The 18866-nt window shown below is 48.0% G+C and overlaps 2 protein-coding genes across 2 annotated transcripts in view; one reads left to right on the forward strand and one right to left on the reverse strand.

The window, feature by feature from the left end:
* The window catches only part of MTIF3 (mitochondrial translational initiation factor 3), a 30350-nt gene extending 24565 nt beyond the window's left edge, over positions 1–5785 (reverse strand). The window contains exon 1 of the mRNA XM_068265008.1: positions 5569–5785. The gene's annotated coding sequence lies outside the window, so the exon portion shown is untranslated. The remainder of the gene's footprint in view (positions 1–5568) is intronic.
* The window catches only part of RPL21 (ribosomal protein L21), a 500216-nt gene that overhangs the window by 462470 nt on the left and 18880 nt on the right, over positions 1–18866 (forward strand). The window lies entirely within an intron of this gene.

Consider the following 18866-nt stretch of genomic DNA (forward strand, 5'->3'; position numbering starts at 1 on the left):
AGCAGCAGACTGACACTATAGAGATAAACACAGCCAACTCTGACAAGCTGTTTGTCAGCAGCATGGCTGTGATTTATGAGGAATTGCAGAGTGCAGGAGGTCCTTAGGGGGGTTTGGGATAGCAACAGAGGCTGGGCTGTATAGGCAGATCCAGCCTCTGTATGCAGATAATATTCTTCAAACCCACCTCGGGTTCTCTTTAATGACCCTTCCACCTATGTGAAGCTTAAATCAGACCCCACCTTTATGTACCAGCAGAAATTAAGGGACCTATTGAGGCTGGGGGTACAAGAAGGTTTTCTAAGTCCCAAATTGGGAGAGGATCTGTACCAACCATTTCCAAAAAAGCCGGTTATATATTTCTTGCCCAAGGTACATAAATCCCTGGTGGACCCCCCCGGCCGGCCCATTGTCTCAGGGAGGGACTCAGTAACTGAGCCCCTCTCTAAGTATCTGGACCATGCCCTCCGTCCCCTGTTGAACTTCATTCCCTCGTTTTTGAAGGACACGATGCACGTCCTCCAGATACTCGAACAGACGGAGTGGCGTGGTGGCGATAGCTTGGCCTCCATTGATGTGGTGAACCTGTACAACAGGATACCGCAGACAATGGGGGTGAAGGCCGTATTAGATATGCTTTTTGCAACCAAGTTGGTTGATGAGGCGGGTAGCGAGTTTTTAGGACAGTGTCTGGAATTCGTGTTAAACCATAACGCATTCCGGTTCGGGGGTGTCTGGTACAAACAGATCGCAGGGACAGCGATGGGGACTTCGGTAGCCCCGACATTTGCAAACATTTTTTTGGCAAGGTGGGAAGCCGAATACATCTATAGTGAGCGTAACCCATATAGGTGTTATTTGAGGGCTTGGCACAGATACGTGGACGATGTGCTGGTCGTTTGGGGATCCACCAGGGAAGAATTTGATGCGTTCCTAGAGTACATTAATGTGAACAACATGAACATGTCCTTCACATCCGAATGGGGAGGTGATAAGATCCCGTTTCTTGATTTAATGGTGGAAGTGGTGGACGGTGCCCTAGTGACAAAGGGACACAGGAAGGATACCGCCACAAATTCAGTTTTGCATAATGCGAGCTATCACCCACCCCATGTGAAATCAGCCATACCTTATGGTCAGTTCCTCAGACTACGTAGGAACAACACTCGAGGAGAGGATTTTGAACAACAGGCAAAAGAGATGCATAACCGCTTCCTTGCAAGGGGGTATGAGGAAGACCATTTAAATCACGCGTTAGAAAGAGTTCGCAACAAGGATCGTAACGATATGCTACAAATTAGAGAGAAAGAAGTAAATGATGCCTTTGTGATGGTTTTTGACTTTTCCCCTATGTCAGACAAGATTCAGGAGATTGTTAAACGCAATTGGCAGATACTGGAACAGGATAAGGGGTTAGACCCCAAAGTTACTAAAACCCCTATTTTGTCGTTTAGAAAAGGAACCACCTTGGGTTCAATGTTGACCAATAGTGAATTTGTACAACCTATACGTGAGACTTGGTTAGACAGTAGAAAAGTTGTAGGCACATTCCCATGTGGACATTGCCCTACATGTCCTAATGTTATGAAGACAAAACAAATGTGACTTGGCCCCATACATTTCCAGATTAAGAGTTTCATCACGTGCAGAACTAAGTTTGTGGTGTACGCCCTCCTGTGTCCTTGTTCGTTTTTCTATATCGGAAAAACGACACGGCCCATGCGGGAAAGACTAGTCGAGCATATCCGCTCGATTCGAAAAAATTAAGGGGGGGTGCCCAGGTTGGTAAAACACTTTGAGGAGGGCCACGGCAGCGACCCCTCCCTCCTAAGAATGGTGGGATTGGTCGCTGTCGTGGCCCCAAGAAGAGGGGGAGACCGGGAACGGCTCCTCTCACAAAGGGAGTCTTTCTGGATCTCCAGAACTGAGGCCATGGGGCCCCTAGGTTTCAATGATCGCAATGAGCTGGGTGTCTTTTTAGAAAAATAACAGACCCCATCCTGATGTTTGGTACTGTCTTCCTTTGTTTGGGGGAGCTTTTTATTGGGAGAAAGATTTAACAATGTCTAGAACCTGCCCCTAGATTGGTCGGGGTTTGGGGGTATATATATATACATTGATCTTTGCTTCTTTCCTGGACTTTCGAATTCTCTGTATATTGCCAGGTCAAATATGTAATTTCTTGTGTCTCTATATTTCTGTTGGCTTTTCTTGATCTTAACCTATCTTTTACCTATTGTCTGGATATGAAGTGCTTTATGCTTGCTACATTTCTTTATCCAATGTGTTCCTGTGCGCCTTTGCGCCCGCACCGCTGTTGCGGCGGCTCCACTATGCCGTCCAGGATGTGGCAATGCTTGTTTTTTTCCCCTCGGATTGCTAGGGGGAGGCGGCCTTGCTACATCTTCTGGGTATGTTTACCTGTATCCATGGCAATGCTGACGTTCGCTGATGCGAGCGTCATAGGCAGCCAGGATTGGCCGGCGGTCTTCGCCGAACACGGACATGCGTACCAGCGTAGCATGTTCCGTGTCGGCTTTAGGAGCTGGCTGCTCATTGGTGCGGGCGCATAGAGGGGCGTATAGTTGTTACGCTATTTGAAGGCGCCCTTCCGTTATGGCGTTGATGGATTACCCACACGCCAGAAGGTTGATCTCTCCGTGATCAAGCGCCAGCTGGTGCGAAACAATTGTCGGAGGACGGGGGCTCTGTGTGAGGGGTGCTTCCCGGATGGGTGATGTAAACTGATGGTCATACCTAATTGTAATCTGCTGCATCAAATCTTACACTGTACATGGTGCAATAAATGTTGAATGTCAAGTTGTTGGTGCCCAGGCCTCTCCATTTTGCATAACTCAGCAGAGTGTTGCCCGGGCTGCGGCCGGTCAGCCATTCCGGAGCGGGTACTAGGAGAGGAGCCAGGATGCCGTCGTGGGACCTCCCGACCAGCACTGGGCTGGAAAAAGCCCCGGGTGAGTACAACTTTCTTTTTTTACTTGAGCTCGGAGTCCCTTTAATTTTGCAGCGAGCAGGCCCACTCTGATCTGCACTACAAGTAAAAAGTAGCCTGTACTGCACTCTACACACTACCAGGAGCGTCACGCTAACAAGGGAAGAGGTACCCGGGAGAGTGTACAATCCAGTGGAAGGACTGTGACAATACTTTTATCGGTGATTGCAATAAGAAGAGGTAGTAATGCTGCATCCTGTTTTGTTTATGTTCACATTATTTCTCATTTTCCCCAGGCTGCTTATTTGGAGATATGCTGGGACCTAGAGAGGTAGTTTACCATACCCAAATGTTTACTATATCAGAGATTATACAGCGCTGCGTAATATGTCGGCACTATATTAATACATAAATAAATACTGTATCTGGATACTGGTGTAGCAGCAGGACAGTAAGGGAACAAGAAATTATGAAAAGCTTTCTACAAGTTAAGTGGTATGCAATGTCGTTATTGCTGTTTATCAGTCTGTATAAGGCAGGAGTGTCAAACTCAAATACAAAGAGGGCCAAAATTGACGAGCGATGTAATAACAGTGCAGAGATTTGTAGGCTGCCCATACACCACAGACAGATTCCTGATCAATTTCAGGTTGATATCGATCAGGAATCAGCCTTGTGACACCGCATCTGCCAGTCTGACGCTGTCCCCCCTAATGTCAACTATGCCCTTCTAGTGCACTATACTTTTCCTATTCCTGTCTGCCACTGGATCCATCTGCAATACGTATACATGCACCCCACATGATTGCTTACGTATACTTGGGCCTGTGACGTCACACACGTGCCCACCTTATTCTGGCAACTACATGGGGCACATGTATGCGGATTGAGGATAAAGCCCAGAGACAGCGGCAGGCATGGCCAGGTAAATTCTAATGCAAGGGGGGGGGGGCTTATTTGACATTGGGGGGGGGGGGGGGGGACAGTGCCGTGGATCGTCACGTTCGTCCCTCGTTTCGATATTGCTCGCCATTGCCACCGACCACGACGATCCAACATCTTGCAGCATGTTCGATCGATACATGCGACCAATTTCGGCCTGAAATTAGTTGCATCGTCAATCAGGTATGCTCTCAGCAGCACTGATTTTAATCTAATTCGATAATTACTGATTCGGATGGTCAACTGGCCGCCAAGTCGATAGATGCATGGCCACCTTTAGTCTGAAGCCTAATTAGAAAAAATATATCAGATTCGTATCTAAGTAGATGGAAGGCTCTGGGTCCTATAGAGCCTTCCTGTTCACCTCTCAGTCTCCGCATTCCTCCACAGGCTCCTCCGTTGGACCGCTCTCTTCCGGGTTGGGCTGGCTTCGGCAGTCTTCGGAAGTAATTCGGCTTCCAAAGCCTGAGTGCTTAAACAGTGAAGCCTGCGGGGGATCTAGGGGACCGGCAGGAGACCGGGAAGGCTCTATTATTATTACTATTTATATAGCACCAACATCTTACGCAGCGCTGTACAGAGTATATAGTCTTGTCACTTAACTGTCCCTCAGAGGGGCGCACAATCTAATCCCTACCATAGTCTTATGTCTATGTATGTATCATAGTCTAGGGCCAATTTAGCAGGAAGCCAATTAACTTATCTGCAGATTTTTAAAATGTGTGAGGAAACTGGAGTGCCCAGAGGAAACCCACACTAACACTGGGAGAACAAACTCCTTGCAGATGTTGACCTGGCTGGGACTCGAACTGGGCACATGTTGCAAGGCGAGAGCGCTAACCACTATGCCACTGTGCTGCTCTATAGGATATATAAATTAGCCTTCAGATTCACTTTAATAGATAAGGACCATGCTTGGGAACATAACGATGGCCGTACCATGGCATAGCTCCCAACTGTCCCTCTTTCGGAGGGACAGTCCCTTTTTGGGAGCCCTGTCCCTCTTTCCTCCTCAGTTGTCCCTCTTTCAGGACTTTGTCCCTCTTTCTATGTAAATATATACATTTCTATACTAAAAATGTGTTTGATTGACTCTAAACTTTATTCCCATCCTTTAAATTGATATATTACTAATTTAAAAATGTTAATATGACGGAAAATGAACCAGGATAGAAAGGACCCGTGTAGTTTAAATTATAAAACAACATATTTTTCTTACTAAATCTTTATGGTATGCGTGACTAGGGGTGTGACCAGGGGTGTGGCATGGGTGTGGCTTAAGTGTCCCTTTTTTATCATCTCAAAAAGTTGGGAGGTATGCCATGGTACATTTGTCTTTCCAGGCCAGCAAATTGCAGTGATTGGAAAAAGGCTGGTGGCAGCTTTGCCTTTGTGTGCCATCAGCTTCCTGCACAAGTTCATGCTCTTCATGCAACGTCACACCATTATATAATACATGACAGCACAAACAGATTTCTGTGACACTGACTGCTGCGGGATACACTGCTGTGCCTGGCTGCCTGCAAGTTGCCCACAGGAACATAGCAGCGGGGAAACTACAACTGTGACATGGGCAAGCGAATGATTAGTAATAAGCCCCACTGAAGCCTCGTTCTTTCCCGCAGCAGACGTTCACTATACTAAGCACCGGAAGAGCGTCCCCAGGGTCATCTTACCCAGCTTCTCCCTCTGCCGCCTCTTCCGGAAGCCTGGCCTGCTGTCATCCGCCCCGCACAGCTCAGTCAGCGTCACGTGACCGCAATGGACGAATGCGTGGCTGTAGTGAGCGGGCTGCGGGACTGTATGTGTATCCTCGTTGGGATTGGCGTGTATTCAGAGTGATTAGCTGACTATTGAATGTGTTTATGGGTAAATAAAAGCGGAAGACTGGTAGCAAACATGAACCAGCCATAACTAGAGATGCGAAGTTCGGATCTTTTCAATGATCCGGATGATTCGAATCGGATCATTGAAAAGATCCGGATCTTTGATCCGAATCTCGGATCATTTTACTACTGAAGCATTCGGGGGTGAAATGACAAGCAGGACAGGACTTTCCCTGCAGTGGACAGAGAAGGGGAGAGGGTGGATAGAGACGGGCAGGGAGTGGACAGAGAAGGGGAGATGGTGGATAGAGACGGGCAGGGAGTGGACAGAGAAGGGAGGAGGGACGAGCAGAGAGCAGAAATGTTTGTTTGCACACAATACCCACATGCTGCAATCATATGCTTTACATATATTTCACCTATATGTGCATCTGTATACTTTCAATGCAAACATCGCACAGTGAAAGAAAGCATTCCCCAAAGTGAAGTGCAGCTGTTTAGAGCAGTGCAGGAGGATCATATTGCCCTGCAATCACAGTGCCTGCCCTTCTAGCCAGCCCCGTTTCTATGGGCGTGCGACACGTGCCATCGCCCGGGGCGCTTTATTTTGCGGCAGGAGGGGGGCGCCGGGGCCGATAGAACAAACCTAATAGTTACAACTCACCTTCTCCAGCCGTTCCCCCGCAGCTTCAATGTCTTTCCTCTCCCGGCATCCGTCGCCTGGTAACAACGCTCCCTGTGATGACGTATCGCGTGTCATCACAGGGAGCGCTGTTACAGAGACAGATGCCGGGAAAGGAAGGACATTGAAGCAGCGCAGGTTTGGCAGAAGGAGGTGAGTTGTAACTATTATGTCCGCTCCCCCAGCCTGCCACACAACTGCGGGCACCTACCTAACTGACCTAAACTGCGGGCACCTACCTAACTGACCTAAACTGCGGGCACCTATCTAACTGACCAAAACTGCGGACACCTACCTAACTGACCTAAACTGTGGGAACCTACCTAACTGACCTAAACTGCTGGCACCTACCTAACTGACCTAAACTCTACCTAACTAACCTAAACTGCGGGAACCTACCTAGCTGACCTAAACTGCGGGAACCTACCTAACTAACCTATACTGGGGGAACCTACCTAACGAACCTATACTGCGGGAACCTACCTATCTAACCTATACTGCGGGAACCTACCTATCTAACCTATACTGCGGGAACCTACCTATCTAACCAAAACTGCAGGAACCTACCTATCTAACCTATACTGCAGAAACCTACATATCTAACCGAAACTGCAGGAACCTACCTATCTAACCCATACTGGGGGAACCTACCTATCTAACCTATACTGCGAGCACCTACCTATCTATACTGGGGGCACCTACCTATCATACCCATACTGGTGGCAACTATATGGGCTACCCTATAGTGGAGGCACCTACGTAGTTAACCTATACTGCAGGCACCTACCTATCTAACCTATAATGGGGACAACTATTCAGGTTACCCTATAGTGGAGGCACTTACGTAGCTAACCTATACTGCGGGCACCTATGCCTGGCTCCATGGGGGGGGGGGGGGGGCGATTTTTACACCCTCGCCCTGGGTGAAATTTAGCCTAGAAACTGCCCTGCTTCTAGCCCAGCACGCTGCCTTACTGAGCTGAGCCAAAAGTTTCCAATTTGTTCACTGCACAACTACGGAACAGACAGCCTATAATGAGCAGCACATTATAGCCAGTATGTGTGCTCTACACATATCTGGCAGTGGCACCCATGTCCCCTCTCTCTCATCTACATGGCCCTGCAAGGCAGGCTCCCCTCCAACAGAGCGATCCATCTCTGCTCTGCTTCCAGGACCCCGCTGCCCGCTGAGAGGGGGCGTGTCGCTCCTGGCCCCGCCCCCTTTGCGATCCGAATCACTCATTTTGGTGATTCGGATGATTCGACTCCCAAAAGAGATTCGGATCAAAGATCCGAATCGTTCATGATCCGGACAACACTAGCCATAACATGAGTCCTTATTTCAGGGACTATAATTTGCATCCCAGGTTCTCAACGTGTGATACATTATGTTCCTCATGGGATACTATTTCCAAAGGTTCCAGGAGGTGATACTGCTTTTCAGCGCATCATAACATATGACATGAATTTAAAGCAAACCTGAACTGAAAATAAACTGAGCAAAACAACTGTATCTATCCTCCCATTCGTAAAAATGACTTTATATACATCTCACTGTTGTAGTTTGTGTTCAGAGGATATCATGCTGGGCACACGGCTCGTTTTTGCCACTCGATTCTCCCGTTCGATCGTTTCGTTCAGTGTTGCCAACTCATCCTTTTAATTAATGACACATGAATTATACAGGTTTTGTGGCTAGGTGGATGCAGTTAAGGCACTGATTATGTGCAAATAGCCCCTGAACCTGTATAACTTAGATGTGTCAGTAATTAAAGGGATGAGTTGGCAACACTGGTTTCGCTGCTAGATTCTGCAGTCGATTTTCTTATCTTCCGCTCGTTTTTCTTATCTTTTTCCATTCGCTGCTATCACAAATCGAGCGGGAGATCGGACATGTCGGAAATTATTTATCGAGCCCTCTATCTGGCTCAAAAACTAACTGTATTCCCAGCATTAGAGCTGAAGGACTCGGTGAAATAGGCATATGTCATGTGTGGGGTGTTATTAGTAGATACTTGTCGTGCCTTCCGTTCCCCTCCGTCACTTGCCGTTCTCCTGTAGCAAGCCCCGTGCCAACGGCTGACCTGGGTGACTCAGGACAGGTAACCTATGACCTGGACATACTGTGCTGTGCAACCGCAGTATGTCCGTTCAGCACCCTTGTGGCCGTGCTCAGTGCTGTCATTACACAGCCGCTAGCGCATCTCCACAGGACAGACTGATGGAGCATGCATGCTGTAATGCAGGAGTGAGCAGCAGGGGGGGGGGGGGGGGGAGGGCGAGCAAGCAGACGCCTGTGTGGTGATGGCATTGAGCACAGCCACAAGAGTGCCAAACGGATGTGCTGCGCATGTGCGGCACAGTATGTCCAGGTCATAGGCTACCTGAGTCACCCGGGTCTTGCTACAGGAGAACGGTGAGTGACGGAGGAGATCAGAAGGTGCGGTAAGTATCTACTAATAACACCCCACACATAACATATGCCCATTTCACCAGAGTTCTTCAGGTCTGGTATCCTTTAAAGTGTATCTTTGTTATGGAGAAACAGCTACGGGCACCTTCTGTCATTCAACTTCGTTTATTGTGCAAAGTGACAAACATGCGAGTTTGTAGGAATGTCAAACAAACATCACCTGATCATGTTGCGGTGGCTGGTGCGGGGGTGGAAGTGGGTGCTCAGGACCGCAAGAGGGTCGGCGACGGCCGTTTCGCGTCCAACAGAACGCTTGGTCACGCTGCGTTCCACCATTAAAGTGTACATGAAGGGACAAAACGTGCCCCTACCGCACCTTGGGAGAGGAAGGGATCCTAAAAAGGCTTTCCTCCTCCGCAGTCTTGTTCCAGTGCTGGGACTCTGCACAGTAGCACAGACCCTATTGGGCATGGCTTTTACTACTGGAGCCCAAGCGGAATGGTGCTACTTCACGGGGAGGCCACTCTTCGTCAGTCCCAGCGCTAGATCGGCTTGACGTAGGAGGACGGGAGATCCATCTTTTTCCTTTCTGAAAGTAACAGGTTTGCTTTAAAAGCTAAGAAAAAAAATAGGTTTAAAGTGTACCTGTTAGAAAATAAAAATGCAAAAGATATTTACCTCAGTAGAGGGAAGCCTTTGGATATTCCATTGGTTTCTCCATCCTACTTTACCCCACCGATCCAGCGCTTGGATCCTCCAAACATATTCAGCAAGAGCTTGCCCAATGTGTTCGCGAGGCTACACTCCCATCCATGTAGAGGTGTAGGTGCAAGAAGAGCCTGCACAGTAGCATGGAGCATGATGGAATAACCAAAGTCCTTCCACTCTGGTATCCTTTAACCCTCCTGGCAGTCTATTAAAAACTGCCAGGGGGCAGCGCAGCAGTTTTTTTCTTTTTAACCACTTCAGCCTACAGCTTCAAAAATCTTATGCATCCGAGCAATGTTCACCTCCCATTCATTCGCTAATAACTTTATCGCTACTTATCAAAATTAATTGATCTATATCTCGTTTTTTCCGCCACTAATTAGGCTTTCTTTAGGTAGTACATTTTGCTAAGAGCCACTTTACTGTAAATACATTTTAACAGGAAGATTAAGATAGAAATGGAAAAAAATCATTATTTCTCAGTTTTTGGCCATTATAGTTTAAAATTAATACATGCTACAGTAATTAAAACCCATGCATTTTATGTGCTCATTTGTCCCGCTTATTACACCATTTAAATTACGTCCCTATCACAATTTATGGCGCCGATATTTTATTTAGAAATAAAGGTGCATTTTTTCAATTTGCGTCCATCACTATTTACAAGCTTATAATTTTAAAAAATTTAATAAGATACTCTCTTGACATGTATATTTAAAAAGTTCAGACCCTTAGGTAACTATTTATGTAGTTTTTTTTTTTTTTTAATTGTAATTTTTTTTATTTTTTTTTTAATACAAAAATGTATTTGGGTAATTTTAGTTTGGGAGGTAAATAGCCAATTTTAGATGTAATATAATGTATTTTTTTATTCAATACAGGTATGTGGGTGCAGTTTACTATTTGGCCACAAGATGGCCACATTAAAAAAATTCCTGGATGCGAACGATGTCGCATCTAGGAACTAAAATGAAGAGAAGAAGTTTCCTGGGGGCAGAAATACCACGCTCTCTGATGAGAAAGCGTCGGTATTTCTGGCGGGGACTTAGATCGGTGAATGGGAATTATATTCCCATTCACTGATCGGGGGGGGGCAGCGGGAGCGCGCGCGGGCCCGATCGCGCGCACCACACGGCTGCAGCACCACTGCCTATCTGGACGGATATATGCGTCCAGATATGGCGAAGTGGTTAATCATGTAGCGAGCCCAGGGCTCGCAACATGATAGCCGCTGTGCAGCGGCATCCCCCCACCCGCTTCGATCACCTCCGGCGATCTCCGATCAGGAAATCCCGTTCAAAGAACGGGACTTCCTGTAGGGCTTCCCCCGTCGCCATGGCGACGGGCGGGATGACGTCACAGACGTCATCGACGCCGTGACGTCATTGGGAGTCCCGATCCACCCCTCAGCGCTGCCTGGCACTGATTGGCCAGGCAGTGCACGGGGTCTGGGGAGGGCGGCACTGCGCGGCGAGCGGCCGGTAATCGGTGCGGAGCGGCGACGATCAGAGTGCACACGCAGCTAGCAAAGTGTTGCAAAAAAAATTATGCAAATCGGCCCAACAGGGCCTGAGAAAGCCTCCTGCGCGGCTTACCCCGAACTACGTTTGGGGTTACCGCCAGGAAGGTGGGATACTTAACCTTGGATAAAAAAAAGATCAGTTTTACTCACCTGGGACTTCTACCAGCCCCCTGCAGCCGTCCCGTGCCCTCGCACTCACTCAAAGATCCTCTTGCCTCCCGCCGCCAGCTAGTTTCATTTTTTCAGACAGGCTTACTGTGCCTGTGCAGGCCTAGCCACACATCTCCTTCTTCGCGTTCCTGTCCGCAATAGCGCAGGGCAGGCGGGGTACTGGAGGATTTGTGACTGCGAGGGCATGGGACAGCTGAAGGGGGCTGGTAGAAGCCCCAGGTGAGTAAAACTGATTTTTTACCCAAAGCTTAAAGGGGTTCTGTGGATCATAAAAAATAAAACTGTCACTCACCTGGGGTTTCTATCAGCCCCCTGCAGCTGTCCTGTCCTGCGCCGTCCTCCTACGATGCTCCGTTCCCCACCGCCGGCACCGGTTTATTATTCGTCTAACTAGACGAATACTGCTCGCTCCCGCTTGCGTCTCCGGGAGCTTACTGCGCAGGTGCAGTACGAGGCAGCCGCAGTTGATTGTCTGGATCAATTGGACCGGGACCGGCGGCAGGGAACAGAGGATTGGAGGAGGACGGCGTGGGACATGACAGCTGCAGGGGGCCAATAGAAGCCCCAGGTAAGTGTCCGTTTTTTGGGGGGTTTATGATCCACAGAACCCAAGTATCTATAACATTTTATACAATACTGTAACACAGGGGTCTCAAACTCAATTTACCTGGGGGCCGCAGGAGGCAAAGTCAGGATGAGGCTGGGCCGCATAAGGAATTTCACAATCGTGGCGCATCGCCGCCTCTGCCCGCCCCTCTCACTCTTCCTTCACAGAGAGGGGCGGGGAGAGGCAGCGATACGTGAGGTGATTGACGTCAGGAGGGGCAGAGCTGAAGCTGAAAGCTCTGCCCCTTCCAGGGAATGCCGGCGGATTGCCCCCAGGCGATTTGGGGGCTCTGCAGCCCTCGTTTAGCGGCGGGGATGCGGCGGATTACTTGGGAGCACTGAAGCGAACTATAAGGAAGCTTTTGCCAGCGAGGGCCACAAAATATTGTATCGAGGGCCGCAAATGGCCCGCGGGCCGCGAGTTTGAGACCCCTGCAAGTGTAACATCAACAATATTTAATAAAAAAAAACAGTATTGTACACTTTGTACATGGAGACAACTTTGTTTGTATCTACGCAATATATACAGTATAATCTTGTTATAGTAAACTCTGATATAGTAAACCTCGGGATATACAGGTCCTTCTCAAAAAAATTGCATATTGTGATAAAGTTTATTATTTTCTGTAATGTACTGATAAACATTAAACTTTTATATATTTTAGATTCATTACACACAACTGAAGTAGTTCAAGCCTTTTTTGTTTTAATATTGATGATTTTGGCATACAGCTCATGAAAACCCAAAATTCCTATCTCAAAAAATTAGCATATTTCATCCGACCAATAAAAGAAAAGTGTTTTTAAAACAAAAAAGTCAACCTTCCAATAATTATGTTCAGTTATGCACTCAATACTTGGTCGGGAATCCTTTTTCAGAAATGACTGCTTCAATGCGGCGTGGCATGGAGGTAATCAGCCTGTGGCACTGCTCAGGTGTTATGGAGGACCAGGATGCTTCGATAGCAGCCTTAAGCTCATCCAGAGTGTTGGGTCTTGCGTCTCTCAATTTTCTCTTCACAATATCCCACAGATTCTCTATGGGGTTCAGGTCAGTAGAGTTGGCAGGCCAATTGAGCACAGTAATACCATGGTCAGTAAACCATTTACCAGTGGTTTTGGCACTGTGAGCAGGTGCCAGGTCGTGCTGAAAAATGAAATCTCTATCTCCATAAAGCTTTTCAGCAGATGGAAGCATGAAGTGCTCCAAAATCTGATAGCTAGCTGCATTGGCCCTGCCCTTGATAAAACACAGTGGACCAACACCAGCAGCTGACATGGCACCCCAGACCATCACTGACTGTGGGTACTTGACACTGGACTTTAGGCATTTTGGCATTTCCCTCTCCCAAGTCTTCCTCCAGACTCTGGCACCTTGATTTCCGAATGACATGCAAAAGTTGCTTTCATCCGAAAAAAGTACTTTGGACCACTGAGCAACAGTCCAGTGCTGCTTCTCTGTAGCCCAGGTCAGGCGTTTCTGCCGCTGTTTCTGATTCAAAAGTGGCTTGACCTGGGGAATGCGGCACCTGTAGCCCATTTCCTGCACACGCCTGTACACAGTGGCTCTGAATGTTTCTACTCCAGACTCAGTCCACTGCTTCCGCAGGTCCCCCAAGGTCTGGAATCGGTCCTTCTCCACAATCTTCCTCAGGGTCCGGTCACCTCTTCTCGTTGTGCAGCGATTTCTGACACACTTTTTCCTTCCCACAGACTTCCCACTGAGGTGCCTTGATACAGCACTCTGGGAACAGCCTATTAGTTCAGAAATTTCTTTCTGTGTCTTACCCTCTTGACGGTGTCAATGATGGCTTTCTGGACAGCAGTCAGGTCGGCAGTCTTACCCATGATTGCGGTTTTGAGTAGTGAACCAGGCTGGGAGTTTTTAAAAGCCTCAGGAATCTTTTGCAGGTGTTTAGAGTTAATTAGTTGATTCAGATGATTAGGTTAATAGCTTGTTTAGAGAACCTTTTCATGATATGCTAATTTTTTGAGATAGGAATTTTGGGTTTTCATGAGCTGTATGCCAAAATCATCAATATTAAAACAATAAAAGGCTTGAACTACTTCAGTTGTGTGTAATGAATCTAAAATATATGAAAGTCTAATGTTTATCAGTACATTACAGAAAATAATGAACTTTATCACAATATGCTAATTTTTTGAGAAGGACCTGTAAAACTCAATCCGCAGGTCCCAGCAAATGCATCTGTATTCATATACAATGTATGACCAATTCTGATATAGTAAACTTTTGATATGGTAAACTACTTTTACTACATACAGTGGTGTGAAAAACTATTTGCCCCCTTCCTGATTTCTTATTTTTTTGCATGTTTGTCACACTTAAATGTTTATTCTCGTCAAAAACCGTTAACTAATAGTCAAAGATAACATCATTGAACACAAAATGCAGTTTTAAATAATGGTTTTTATTATTTAGTGAGAAAAAAAACTCCAAATCTACATGGCCCTGTGTGAAAAAGTGATTGCCCCCCTTGTTAAAAAATAACTGTGGTTTATCACACCTGAGTTCAATTTCTGTAGTCACCCTCAGGCCTGATTACTGCCACACCTGTTTCAATCAAGAAATCACTTAAATAGGAGCTATCTGACACAGAGAAGTAGACTGAAGGCACCTCAAAAGCTAGACATCATGCCAAGATCCAAAGAAATTCAGGAACAAATGAGAACAAAAGTAATTGAGATCTATCAGTCTGGTAAAGGTTATAAAGCCATTTCTAAAGCTTTGGGACTCCAGCGAACCATAGTGAGAGCCAATATCCACAAATGGCAAAAACATGGAAAAGTGATGAACCTTCCCAAGAGTGGCCGGCCAACCAAAATTACCCCAAGAGCGCAGAGAAAACTCATCCGAGAGGCCACAAAAGACCCCAGGACAACATCCAAAGAACTGCAGGCCTCACTTGCCTCAATTAAGGTCAGTGTTCACGACTCCACCATAAGAAAGAGAATGGGCAAAAACTGCCTGCATGGCAGATATCCAAGGCGCAAACCACTTTTAAGCAAAAAGAGGTACTTATCCGTTAGCCGGGCGCATCCGGCAGGTGGCGCTGTTGTTGATATATCCAATGATAGTTACTTCACGTAACAAAACAGTGAATGTAAACGCCGCAGGTGGCGCTAATTGCATTCCTAGTTAAGATAACAATATGTATATTAAAAAAAGTGATTTAATTAAATGAGAAACACTGTATAGAACACTGGCAGCCCTGGAGGGGGGGGACTCGTGTCCCCCCAGAGTCGTTCGTCGTAATAAAACAGGCAGGATTCCCTGCCGCGACGAACGACTCTGAGGGGGCACGCATGTCCCCCCCAGGGCTCTATACGAGAGAGGGCAAGGGGGGAGGAGAGCGAGAAACGAAGCCGGCGGCTTGATCTGTTACATTGCCGCCGGCTTATTTTTCATTTAATTAAATCACTTTTTTTATACACATATTGTTATCTTAACTAGGAATGCAATTATCACCACCTGCGGCGTTTACATTCACTGTTTTGCTACGTGAAGTAATTATCAACAACAGCGCCACCTGCCCGATGCGCCCGGCTAACGGATAAGTACCCAAAAATAACATTAACCACCCTGGCGTTCTGATTAAATCGCCAGGGTGGCTGCGGGAGGGTTTTTTTTAAATAAAAAAAAAACTATTTCATGCAGCCAACTGAAAGTTGGCTGCATGAAAGCCCACTAGAGGGCGCTCCGGAGGCGATCTTCCGATCGCCTCCGGCGGCAAGAGATAACACGGAAGGCCGCAATGAGCGGCCCTCCGTGTTTCGCTCCCCTCGTCGCCATGGCGACGAGCGGAGTGACGTCATGGACGTCAGCCGACGTCCTGACGTCAGCCGCCTCCGATCCAGCCCTTAGCGCTGGCCGGAACTGTTTGTTCCGGCTACGCTGGGCTCGGGCGGCTGGGGGGACCCTCTTTCGCCGCTGCACGCGGCGGATCGCCGCGCTGCAGCGGCGATCAGGCAGCACACGCGGCTGGCAAAGTGCCGGCTGCGTGTGCTGCTTTTTATTTGGTTAAAATCGGCCCAGCAGGGCCTGAGCGGCAGCCTCTGGCGGTGTTGGACGAGCTGAGCTCGTCCAGACCGCTCAGCAGGTTAAGGCTTGTCTCAATTTTGCTAAAAAACATCTCAATGATTGGCAAGACTTTTGGGAAAATACCTTGTGGGCTGACGAGACAGAAGTTGAACTTTTTGGAAGGTGCGTGTCCCGTTACATCTGGCGTAGAAGTAACAGCATTTCAGCAAAAGAACATCATACCAACAGTAAAATATGGTGGTGGTAGTGTGATGGTTTGGTTTTTTTTGCTGCTTCAGGCCCTGGAAGGCTTGCTGTGATAGATGGAACCATGAATTCTTCTGTCTACCAAAAAATCCTGAAGGAGAATGTCCGGCCATCTGTTCGTCAACTCAAGCTGAGCTGAAGCGATCTTGGGTGCTGCAGCAGGACAATGACCCAAAACACACCAGCAAATCCACCTCTGAATGGCTGAAGAAAAACAAAATGAAGACTTTGGAGTGGCCTAGTCAAAGTCCTGACCTGAATCCTATTGAGATGTTGTGGCATGACCTTAACCTCCCTGGCGGTATGAATAGTGCGGCGGGAGGGTTTTTCTCACCTTTTTTTTTTTTTTTAGCATGTAGCTAGCCTAGCGCTAGCTACATGCTTCCCCCCTCCCCGCGGCGTCCGCCCGTCCCCTCCTATCGGCGCCGGCGCCGCTTGCCCATAAGGAAATCCCGTTCTGAACGGGATTTCCTTGAGGGCTTCCCCGTCGCCATGGCGACGAACGGAGTGACGTCATCGATGTCGCCGACGTCGTGACGTCACAGGGAATCCCGATCCACCCCATAGCGCAGCCTGGCGCCAATTGGCCAGGCTGCGCAAGGGGTTTGCGGGGGGGGGGGGCCATGTATCGTGGTGGGTAGCGACGCATTGGCGGTGGGCGGCGGCGATCGCAACAAACACGCAGCTAGCAAAGTGCTAGCTGCGTGTTTGAAAAAAAAATGATGCAAATCGGCCCAGCAGGGCCTGAGCGGCACCCTCCGGCGACTTACCTCGTGTCCAGCACTGGGTTACCGCTAAGGAGGTTAAAAAGGCAGTTCATGCTAGAAAACCCGCAAATAAAGCTGAATTACAACAATTCTGCACTTCTGAGTGGGCCAAAATTCCTCCAGATCGCTGTAAAAGACTCCTTGCAAGTTATCGCAAACGCTTGATTGCAGTTCTTGCTGCTAAGGGTGGCCCAACCAGTTATTAGGTTCAGGGGGCAATTACTTTTTCACACAGGGCCATGTAGGTTTTTAGGGTTTTTTTTCTCACTAAGTAAAAACCATCATTTAAAACTGTATTTTGTGTTCAATTATGTTATCTTTGACTAATAGTTAACGGTTTTTGATGAGCAGAAACATTTAAGTGTGACAAACATGCAAAAGAATAAGAAATCAGGAAGGGGGCAAATAGTTTTTCACACCACTGTATTAAACAGGTGACGTCACGAAGGTTGGACATGCCTATTCTGTAACTCTTAGGCTACTTACACACCAGGACGTTGCGTTTAGGGGACGTTATGTGGCACATAACGTGCCCCTAACGCAACGCCTGGTGGTGTTAGAGCAGGACGCTACCAAGAGCCACGTTACAAGCAGCTCTTGGTGCGCCTGCTCTGTCGGAGGCACTGCGGAGACCACGTGAGCGGAGCTCTCCACATCACGTGGTCCCGCCAGCCAATCCGTGGCCGCTCCAGGATTTAAACGCTGCAAGACAGTGAATAATAAGTAGCCATGTGCCTGGCTACGTAGCAGCCTCTCCCCGCCTCCTCTCCGCCCATAAAATGAAAAAAAAAAACCTACTGAGCATTAGAGATGTAGCGAACGGTTCCCGAACCGTTCGCCGGCGAACCGCTCTGCTACTCTGGGCCTCTTACTACTTCCGGGTCGCAATGACCCGGAGTAGTACGCCTGCGCTGCCCGGCGGAGCGCGTCCTAGATCGCGCTCCTGTTGCCGGGCACTCTCTGTGCATGAGCGTGACGTCACTCATGACGTCACACACATGCGCAGAAAGTGCCCGGCAACGGGAGCGCGATCTAGGACGCGCTCGGCCGGGCAGCGCAGGCGTACTACTCCGGGTCATTGCGACCCGGAAGTAGTAAGAGGCCCAGAAAGGTTCGCCAAGCGAACGGTTCGGGCCATCACTACTGAGCATGTGCAAACAGTCTAACACGGCTTAGCTGCGTGTAAAGTACTGCATGCAGTACATTATGTAGACGTGCTGCGTTACAATGTAACGCAACTTGGGCACTGTGAACAGCCCATTGATTTTTCATTGCTGTGCATTGGGGTGCGTTACAGGCTGCTCTAACGTGCGCCTGTAACGTCCCACTGTGAAAGCAGCCTTAAAGGACAACTGAATTGAGAGGGATATGGAGGCTGCCATATTTATTTCCATCTAAGCAATGCCAGTTGCCAGGCCCTCCTGCTGATCCTCTGCCTCTAATACTATTAGCCATAGCCCCTGAACAAGCATGCAGCAGATCAGGTGTTTCTGACATTAATGTCAGATCTGACAATACTAGCTGCATGCTTGTTTCTGGTGTTATTCAGATACTACTGCAGAGAAATAGACCAGCAGGGCTGCTAGGCAACTGGTATTGATTAAAAGGAAATAAATATGGCAGCCACTGTATACCTCTTACTTTAGTTACCCTTCAAGTGCCGCTGTTGTGTTTGATTATGCTGCCTGTTAATTTGCGCTGCCCCGCATGCGCAGTAGGAGACTGTGCGGCCACAGTTCCTATTTAATTATGCTGCTGGTGGTAAAATGCTAAATACCTCCGCTTCCTCACATCCTACACTCCCCAAATTTTCACATCCTACACTCCCCGAACGACCTCTATGCCAAATTGCAGCCCCCGAGATAGGTTTCTCTAATCTATCTCCTGAACCAGCGGGAGCTCGGGGGCTGCAATTTGGCATAGAGGTCGTTCAGGGGATCCTCTCCCTATCCTGAAAATTTGAGGAGTGT

The sequence above is a fragment of the Hyperolius riggenbachi genome, chromosome 2 (genome assembly GCF_040937935.1).
Source record: "Hyperolius riggenbachi isolate aHypRig1 chromosome 2, aHypRig1.pri, whole genome shotgun sequence".
Taxonomy (NCBI): Eukaryota; Metazoa; Chordata; class Amphibia; order Anura; family Hyperoliidae; genus Hyperolius; species Hyperolius riggenbachi.